We start from the raw sequence: 8,575 nt of genomic DNA on the forward strand, positions 1-8,575 counted from the left end.
CCAAGTTTAGGTGGAGTTTATTTTCCTTGTGCTAACTTTTTACAGTCAGTTACAATAACTCGTACTGTGTACTAGCTAGCATGATGGAGTTTCTGTACAGTTGGGTGGGTGCTATGATGTTACTGGTGAACTTTATTTTATTCATATGGTTAGTTAGTAGAGTTGCCAACCGTGCCATAAAAAACGGAATCCTCTGGTATTCAGAGTTAATATTATGCGTTTTGTATTGAGCTGAAAATAAAAGCGATTTGTCCCATACTTCAGCTACAATAAAAAAAAGACAAAAAGCTGGAGTTATTCTGTGTCTTTGCTGCACAGCTGCCTCTTCTTCTCTCGTTCTCCCTCTCCTGCTGCTACTTCAATCATGAAACTGATCAATGATCAGCTGATCGGCGTTTCTGCCACAAGTCCCGTCTCTCTTGCTTGTTTATCTCCCGCTTTGCGCCAGAAAGAGGAAACTAGCAGAGGTCGTGTTAAACAGCAGAAGCGCCTTTAAACTTGATAAGCTGTTGTTAGAATTTATTTAATTCGGTGCAATTACTTTTTCATATAGGACCAAGTATGTTTGGATAGCTTTTTCCCCTTGAAAACTGCCGTTTAATATTAGACATTCTTGTCTAATATTAACATTTATTGATCTGAAACGTGTAAGTGTGACAAATATGGAACAAGATACGAAATCAGAAAGGAGGCAAATATTTTTTCACAGCGCTATAGTCTGTAAATGATCTTTTGGCTATAGTAGATCTTTGACTTGTTCCTTTTTTAATTGTTTGTTTAAAATAGTTTTCTCTAGGTTAAGGCGTACGGTCCAGGCCTACAGAGCAGTGGTCTGGCTGTTGGAAAACCCAGTGAACTCACAGTTGATGCCAAGCAAGGAGGAAAAGCTCCTCTGAAAATTATAGCCCAGGTATATCTGGCTTTGTATATGATCACAAATATGTTAAATATATTGTATGTACCGTATTTTTCGGACTATGAGTCGCACTTAAAATCCTTTAATTATCTCTCAAAAATCGACAGTGCGCCTTATGTATGAATTGTGGTTGTGCTTACTGACCTTGAACCGATTTTATGTAATACACGGCGCTTAAAAATCTGTCAAAAAATGTTTTAGTACGACTTTGGTAAGCTACGAAGTCGCACCGCTTGATGGATTGTCGGAGCATTACGGCTACGTAGTCAGGAGCCTGGCGGAGTGATACGTACTGTGCTGCAACATAATATTACTGTATTGTGTGTGGATCATGACCCCAAAATGCCACCTGTTAAGAGACATGCTGACGAAGCGGATTTCAAACTCAAGGCTGTCAGTCACGCAGTAGAACATGAGAATAGAGCAGCTGCGAGAGATTTCAACATGAATGAATCAATGGTACGGAAGTGGAGGAAGCAAGAAGAAAGAGTTGAGTAAAGTTTGACTTATCTGGCTGTTTTGTTTCGCTTAATGCGTTTTATAGTCCAGTGCGCCTCATGTATGAAACCAGACCTGTTCATCGACAGTGCGCCTTATGGTCCGAAAAATACAGTGTGTTAAATCTGATTGAACTATAATCCCTTGTCTTCTGCACAGGATGGTGAAGTCAATTCTGTGGATGTCCAGGTTAAGGATAATAGCAACAGCACATACACCTGCACCCCACGTAAGCCTGTGAAGCACACTGTGATGGTCTCCTGGGGAGACGCTAACATCCCTGAGAGTCCATTCAGGGGGAGTATGCACTCACACACTCTCACTTTCACTCTGGCATGCAAGGTTTGCCTTTTCTTCTCACTGAAAAGTCTCTTGAGTTTTGGTGTTTGTGCCCACAGATGAATATCAGAGCAGGCTGTCATCCAAACAAGGTGAAGGTCTCTGACCCTGGAGTGGCAAAGACGGGCCTGAAAGCCTTCCAGCCAACATACTTCACTGAAGGCGGGCTCTGCTGCAGATATTCCACTGGACATAGGCGAGCTTGACCTCAGCCAGCTGACAGCCCCTCTTACAACACCCTCAGGCCCAGAGGAGCCCTGCCTGCTGAAGATGCTGCGTAACGCTCACATTGGTGAGTGTCCGTCTGATAAGTGAGAAGTTTGCTAAACAATGAGACTCATCAGAATCCAAATACTTTATTAACCCTTAAGTAAAAGACAGAGGGGGAAAGTAATAAAAGTTAAAGCGTGGAGAAAGAAGCAGGAGCAACTGAAACGGGCTGCATGCACACACAAGAATAAGCGTTGTTAACATCTGTTTTGTCGGTCTGTCTTAGGAATCTCGTTTGTTCCCAGGGAGATTGGTGAGCACCTTGTTAACATCAAGAAGAACGCCCGTCATGTTCCCAGCAGCCCAATTGCTGTTATGATCAAGCAGTCAGGGATTGGTGACGTGTGCGTGTGCGTGGACCGTGGCTGACCAAAGCCAGGACTTTTCAGCCTTGAGAGTTCATCATTGATGCAGGTATATGCTCAGTGAAAGCATAAATACTGTGATATTTTTCTTTTTAAACATTCAAATAGAATATAATATGAGAATTTTGATGTGAAATTTAACCTTTAAGTGACTAGTACTTTGAGAACTGCCATTAATTACACAATGAAGTTCATTTACATATAGGTTATTGTATTAGTAATGCTATATTGTACATAGAGACAGAATATGACATGAAGGGCTACTGACCACAGAAAAGTAAAAGGTAACTGGGCCTAAAGACTAACGGGAGAGAAACACGCTTTCTGTGATTCTATTTGTGTTTTTGTGCTAATCTTGGATATCTTAGGTTGTCTCATTACTGTCATATATGTCCTGTCATTAAAACACTGGCTTCTAACAACTAACAGTGTCTCGAAAATAATTTAATAAATAAACAAATAATATGGATGCATGACTTTTAACTTGTCTATTTTTTAGGCTGAACACTGCTGCTAATGTGACTTAGGTAAATGGTTTCAGGCTCTCCCCTCCTGAGTTTGACAAACGTTCAGGATCAGAAAATGTGTGACTCACGGGTGCTGTAGCGTATGGCCACAGCTTCACTCTGAGCTCCATCTCCATAGAGTGCAGACAGTGATATCTCATACTCCTTAAGACACAGGACAACAGTTTATTGAGATATTGTATTTTTTTTACTTCATAATATGTACCCCAACAATCCAATAGTTCTTCCCCACCTGTCTCAGGTCGCCTCCACTTAGTGAGGTAAGAAACATCATCATCAGCTGCAGCTTCCCAGCGCACTGTCATGTCACTGTCTGAGAAATTAGTTACCCTAAGGTCAGAAGGAGGAGGCACCTTCACTAGAAGATTCGTGCAAATTTGATATATTTGACTTCTCTGTTTTTTTTCTCTCTGAATTATTTTTGAAAAGGAAAAATAATAATTTGAATGTGAAGCAAAACATGTATGGTGCTCGGTAAAGATGACACACCGACCCACTCCTTTTTTGTTTTTGTTTTTTGTTTGAGAAAGTTTGTTTTCATATTAAATAGTGTCAGTGACGTCATTCTACCCGACTACCACAGGTAAAGAAAAGCCTGAATGTGTAGATCTTTTTCTTTTGTTTTTGTCTAAAACACAAGAAATAAAAAAGGCAAAAAAGCCAGGGAAACATAGGAAATAATGTTTTGTCAGGCAATGACTTGTTGGCACAAGAAGAGTGGTCGTTGGTAGCCATGACAACAAGGAGGTGTGTTTGTTGCTGGCAGGTAAAAGAAAAAAAGCAAAGCAAAGAAAAAAAGTCAGGGGAAGCCCAGGCTACGAGGGGTCATCCCTTGGAATTTTCACTCCAAGATCGCCCGCCTGGACCTCCCCCTAGCAGGTGAACATACAGAGGGAAGTGAGCCGAGGGCTCGAACCCGGGCCTGTATGTTGCTAGCCTGCTAGCCCGCCACATGTGGCCACATGACGGGCGAAGAGAATGGGGCAAATTGTTCTATTTAAAGAGCACTACGCGCACATCGTGCGATCAGCCTTTTCCATTAGCTGGAGACCACACATTTTTGCACTCAAAAATAGCGGCGGGGCCTCAGTCTGTCTGTGGGGCATCGGGTATACCGGCCATTTGCCCGGTGGGCCGATGCTCATTTTGCCTTTTAAATGGCCCAATGTTTTCTTGTTGTTGTTGTCTTTTTTTCCTAACTGTGTAAACAGTGAAAGGTGGCGGATTGGACAGATGCTGGCAGACGTGTAAAAAGAACTCAGTTGTTTGGTAGTGGCTATGGTGGAGCTTTCACACATTCAGTCAAATTAGCAAGTGGTGGAGGCCAGCAGGTGGATGGGGGAAAGGACTGGAGGTGGAGAGACGCAAGGCGGCCGCCAGTCCGACTGTCAGGTGAAATGAGCTTCAGGTAAGAAGTTATGACCTGCAGTCTATCTGGGTCAAACCAAGTTTAGGTGGAGTTTATTTTCCTTGTGCTAACTTTTTACAGTCAGTTACAATAACTCGTACTGTGTACTAGCTAGCATGATGGAGTTTCTGTACAGTTGGGTGGGTGCTATGATGTTACTGGTGAACTTTATTTTATTCATATGGTTAGTTAGTAGAGTTGCCAACCGTGCCATAAAAAACGGAATCCTCTGGTATTCACAGTTAATATTATGCGTTTTGTATTGAGCTGAAAATAAAAGCGATTTGTCCCGTACTTCAGCTACAATAAAAAAAAGACAAAAAGCTGGAGTTATTCTGTGTCTTTGCTGCACAGCTGCCTCTTCTTCTCTCGTTCTCCCTCTCCTGCTGCTACTTCAATCATGAAACTGATCAATGATCAGCTGATCGGCGTTTCTGCCACAAGTCCCGTCTCTCTTGCTTGTTTATCTCCCGCTTTGCGCCAGAAAGAGGAAACTAGCAGAGGTCGTGTTAAACAGCAGAAGCGCCTTTAAACTTGATAAGCTGTTGTTAGAATTTATTTAATTCGGTGCAATTACTTTTTCATATAGGACCAAGTATGTTTGGATAGCTTTTTCCCCTTGAAAACTGCCGTTTAATATTAGACATTCTTGTCTAATATTAACATTTATTGATCTGAAACGTGTAAGTGTGACAAATATGGAATAAGATACGAAATGAGAAAGGAGGCAAATATTTTTTCACAGCGCTATAGTCTGTAAATGATCTTTTGGCTATAGTAGATCTTTGACTTGTTCCTTTTTTAATTGTTTGTTTAAAATAGTTTTCTCTAGGTTAAGGCGTACGGTCCAGGCCTACAGAGCAGTGGTCTGGCTGTTGGAAAACCCAGTGAACTCACAGTTGATGCCAAGCAAGGAGGAAAAGCTCCTCTGAAAATTATAGCCCAGGTATATCTGGCTTTGTATATGATCACAAATATGTTAAATATATTGTATGTACCGTATTTTTCGGACTATGAGTCGCACTTAAAATCCTTTAATTATCTCTCAAAAATCGACAGTGCGCCTTATGTATGAATTCTGGTTGTGCTTATTGACCTTGAACCGATTTTATGTAATACACGGCGCTTAAAAATCTGTCAAAAAATGTTTTAGTACGACTTTGGTAAGCTATGAAGTCGCACCGCTTGATGGATTGTCGGAGCATTACGGCTACGTAGTCAGGAGCCTGGCGGAGTGATACGTACTGTGCTGCAACATAATATTACTGTATTGTGTGTGGATCATGACCCCAAAATGCCACCTGTTAAGAGACATGCTGACGAAGCGGATTTCAAACTCAAGGCTGTCAGTCACGCAGTAGAACATGAGAATAGAGCAGCTGCGAGAGATTTCAACATGAATGAATCAATGGTACGGAAGTGGAGGAAGCAAGAAGAAAGAGTTGAGTAAAGTTTGACTTATCTGGCTGTTTTGTTTCGCTTAATGCGTTTTATAGTCCAGTGCGCCTCATGTATGAAACCAGACCTGTTCATCGACAGTGCGCCTTATGGTCCGAAAAATACAGTGTGTTAAATCTGATTGAACTATAATCCCTTGTCTTCTGCACAGGATGGTGAAGTCAATTCTGTGGATGTCCAGGTTAAGGATAATAGCAACAGCACATACACCTGCACCCCACGTAAGCCTGTGAAGCACACTGTGATGGTCTCCTGGGGAGACGCTAACATCCCTGAGAGTCCATTCAGGGGGAGTATGCACTCACACACACTCTCACTTTCACTCTGGCATGCAAGGTTTGCCTTTTCTTCTCACTGAAAAGTCTCTTGAGTTTTGGTGTTTGTGCCCACAGATGAATATCAGAGCAGGCTGTCATCCAAACAAGGTGAAGGTCTCTGACCCTGGAGTGGCAAAGACGGGCCTGAAAGCCTTCCAGCCAACATACTTCACTGAAGGCGGGCTCTGCTGCAGATATTCCACTGGACATAGGCGAGCTTGACCTCAGCCAGCTGACAGCCCCTCTTACAACACCCTCAGGCCCAGAGGAGCCCTGCCTGCTGAAGATGCTGCGTAACGCTCACATTGGTGAGTGTCCGTCTGATAAGTGAGAAGTTTGCTAAACAATGAGACTCATCAGAATCCAAATACTTTATTAACCCTTAAGTAAAAGACAGAGGGGGAAAGTAATAAAAGTTAAAGCGTGGAGAAAGAAGCAGGAGCAACTGAAACGGGCTGCATGCACACACAAGAATAAGCGTTGTTAACATCTGTTTTGTCGGTCTGTCTTAGGAATCTCGTTTGTTCCCAGGGAGATTGGTGAGCACCTTGTTAACATCAAGAAGAACGCCCGTCATGTTCCCAGCAGCCCAATTGCTGTTATGATCAAGCAGTCAGGGATTGGTGACGTGTGCGTGTGCGTGGACCGTGGCTGACCAAAGCCAGGACTTTTCAGCCTTGAGAGTTCATCATTGATGCAGGTATATGCTCAGTGAAAGCATAAATACTGTGATATTTTTCTTTTTAAACATTCAAATAGAATATAATATGAGAATTTTGATGTGAAATTTAACCTTTAAGTGACTAGTACTTTGAGAACTGCCATTAATTACACAATGAAGTTCATTTACATATAGGTTATTGTATTAGTAATGCTATATTGTACATAGAGACAGAATATGACATGAAGGGCTACTGACCACAGAAAAGTAAAAGGTAACTGGGCCTAAAGACTAACGGGAGAGAAACACGCTTTCTGTGATTCTATTTGTGTTTTTGTGCTAATCTTGGATATCTTAGGTTGTCTCATTACTGTCATATATGTCCTGTCATTAAAACACTGGCTTCTAACAACTAACAGTGTCTCGAAAATAATTTAATAAATAAACAAATAATATGGATGCATGACTTTTAACTTGTCTATTTTTTAGGCTGAACACTGCTGCTAATGTGACTTAGGTAAATGGTTTCAGGCTCTCCCCTCCTGAGTTTGACAAACGTTCAGGATCAGAAAATGTGTGACTCACGGGTGCTGTAGCGTATGGCCACAGCTTCACTCTGAGCTCCATCTCCATAGAGTGCAGACAGTGATATCTCATACTCCTTAAGACACAGGACAACAGTTTATTGAGATATTGTATTTTTTTTACTTCATAATATGTACCCCAACAATCCAATAGTTCTTCCCCACCTGTCTCAGGTCGCCTCCACTTAGTGAGGTAAGAAACATCATCATCAGCTGCAGCTTCCCAGCGCACTGTCATGTCACTGTCTGAGAAATTAGTTACCCTAAGGTCAGAAGGAGGAGGCACCTTCACTAGAAGATTCGTGCAAATTTGATATATTTGACTTCTCTGTTTTTTTTCTCTCTGAATTATTTTTGAAAAGGAAAAATAATAATTTGAATGTGAAGCAAAACATGTATGGTGCTCGGTAAAGATGACACACCGACCCACTCCTTTTTTGTTTTTGTTTTTTGTTTGAGAAAGTTTGTTTTCATATTAAATAGTGTCAGTGACGTCATTCTACCCGACTACCACAGGTAAAGAAAAGCCTGAATGTGTAGATCTTTTTCTTTTGTTTTTGTCTAAAACACAAGAAATAAAAAAGGCAAAAAAGCCAGGGAAACATAGGAAATAATGTTTTGTCAGGCAATGACTTGTTGGCACAAGAAGAGTGGTCGTTGGTAGCCATGACAACAAGGAGGTGTGTTTGTTGCTGGCAGGTAAAAGAAAAAAAGCAAAGCAAAGAAAAAAAGTCAGGGGAAGCCCAGGCTACGAGGGGTCATCCCTTGGAATTTTCACTCCAAGATCGCCCGCCTGGACCTCCCCCTAGCAGGTGAACATACAGAGGGAAGTGAGCCGAGGGCTCGAACCCGGGCCTGTATGTTGCTAGCCTGCTAGCCCGCCACATGTGGCCACATGACGGGCGAAGAGAATGGGGCAAATTGTTCTATTTAAAGAGCACTACGCGCACATCGTGCGATCAGCCTTTTCCATTAGCTGGAGACCACACATTTTTGCACTCAAAAATAGCGGCGGGGCCTCAGTCTGTCTGTGGGGCATCGGGTATACCGGCCATTTGCCCGGTGGGCCGATGCTCATTTTGCCTTTTAAATGGCCCAATGTTTTGTTGTTGTTGTTGTCTTTTTTTCCTAACTGTGTAAACAGTGAAAGGTGGCGGATTGGACAGATGCTGGCAGACGTGTAAAAAGAACTCAGTTGTTTGGTAGTGGCTATGGTGGAGCTTTCACACATT

Source organism: Copadichromis virginalis, linkage group LG13, assembly GCF_057382275.1.
Source record: "Copadichromis virginalis isolate Kocher_CV1m ecotype Utaka linkage group LG13, C_Virginalis_male_GT1.1, whole genome shotgun sequence".
NCBI classification, from domain to species: Eukaryota; Metazoa; Chordata; class Actinopteri; order Cichliformes; family Cichlidae; genus Copadichromis; species Copadichromis virginalis.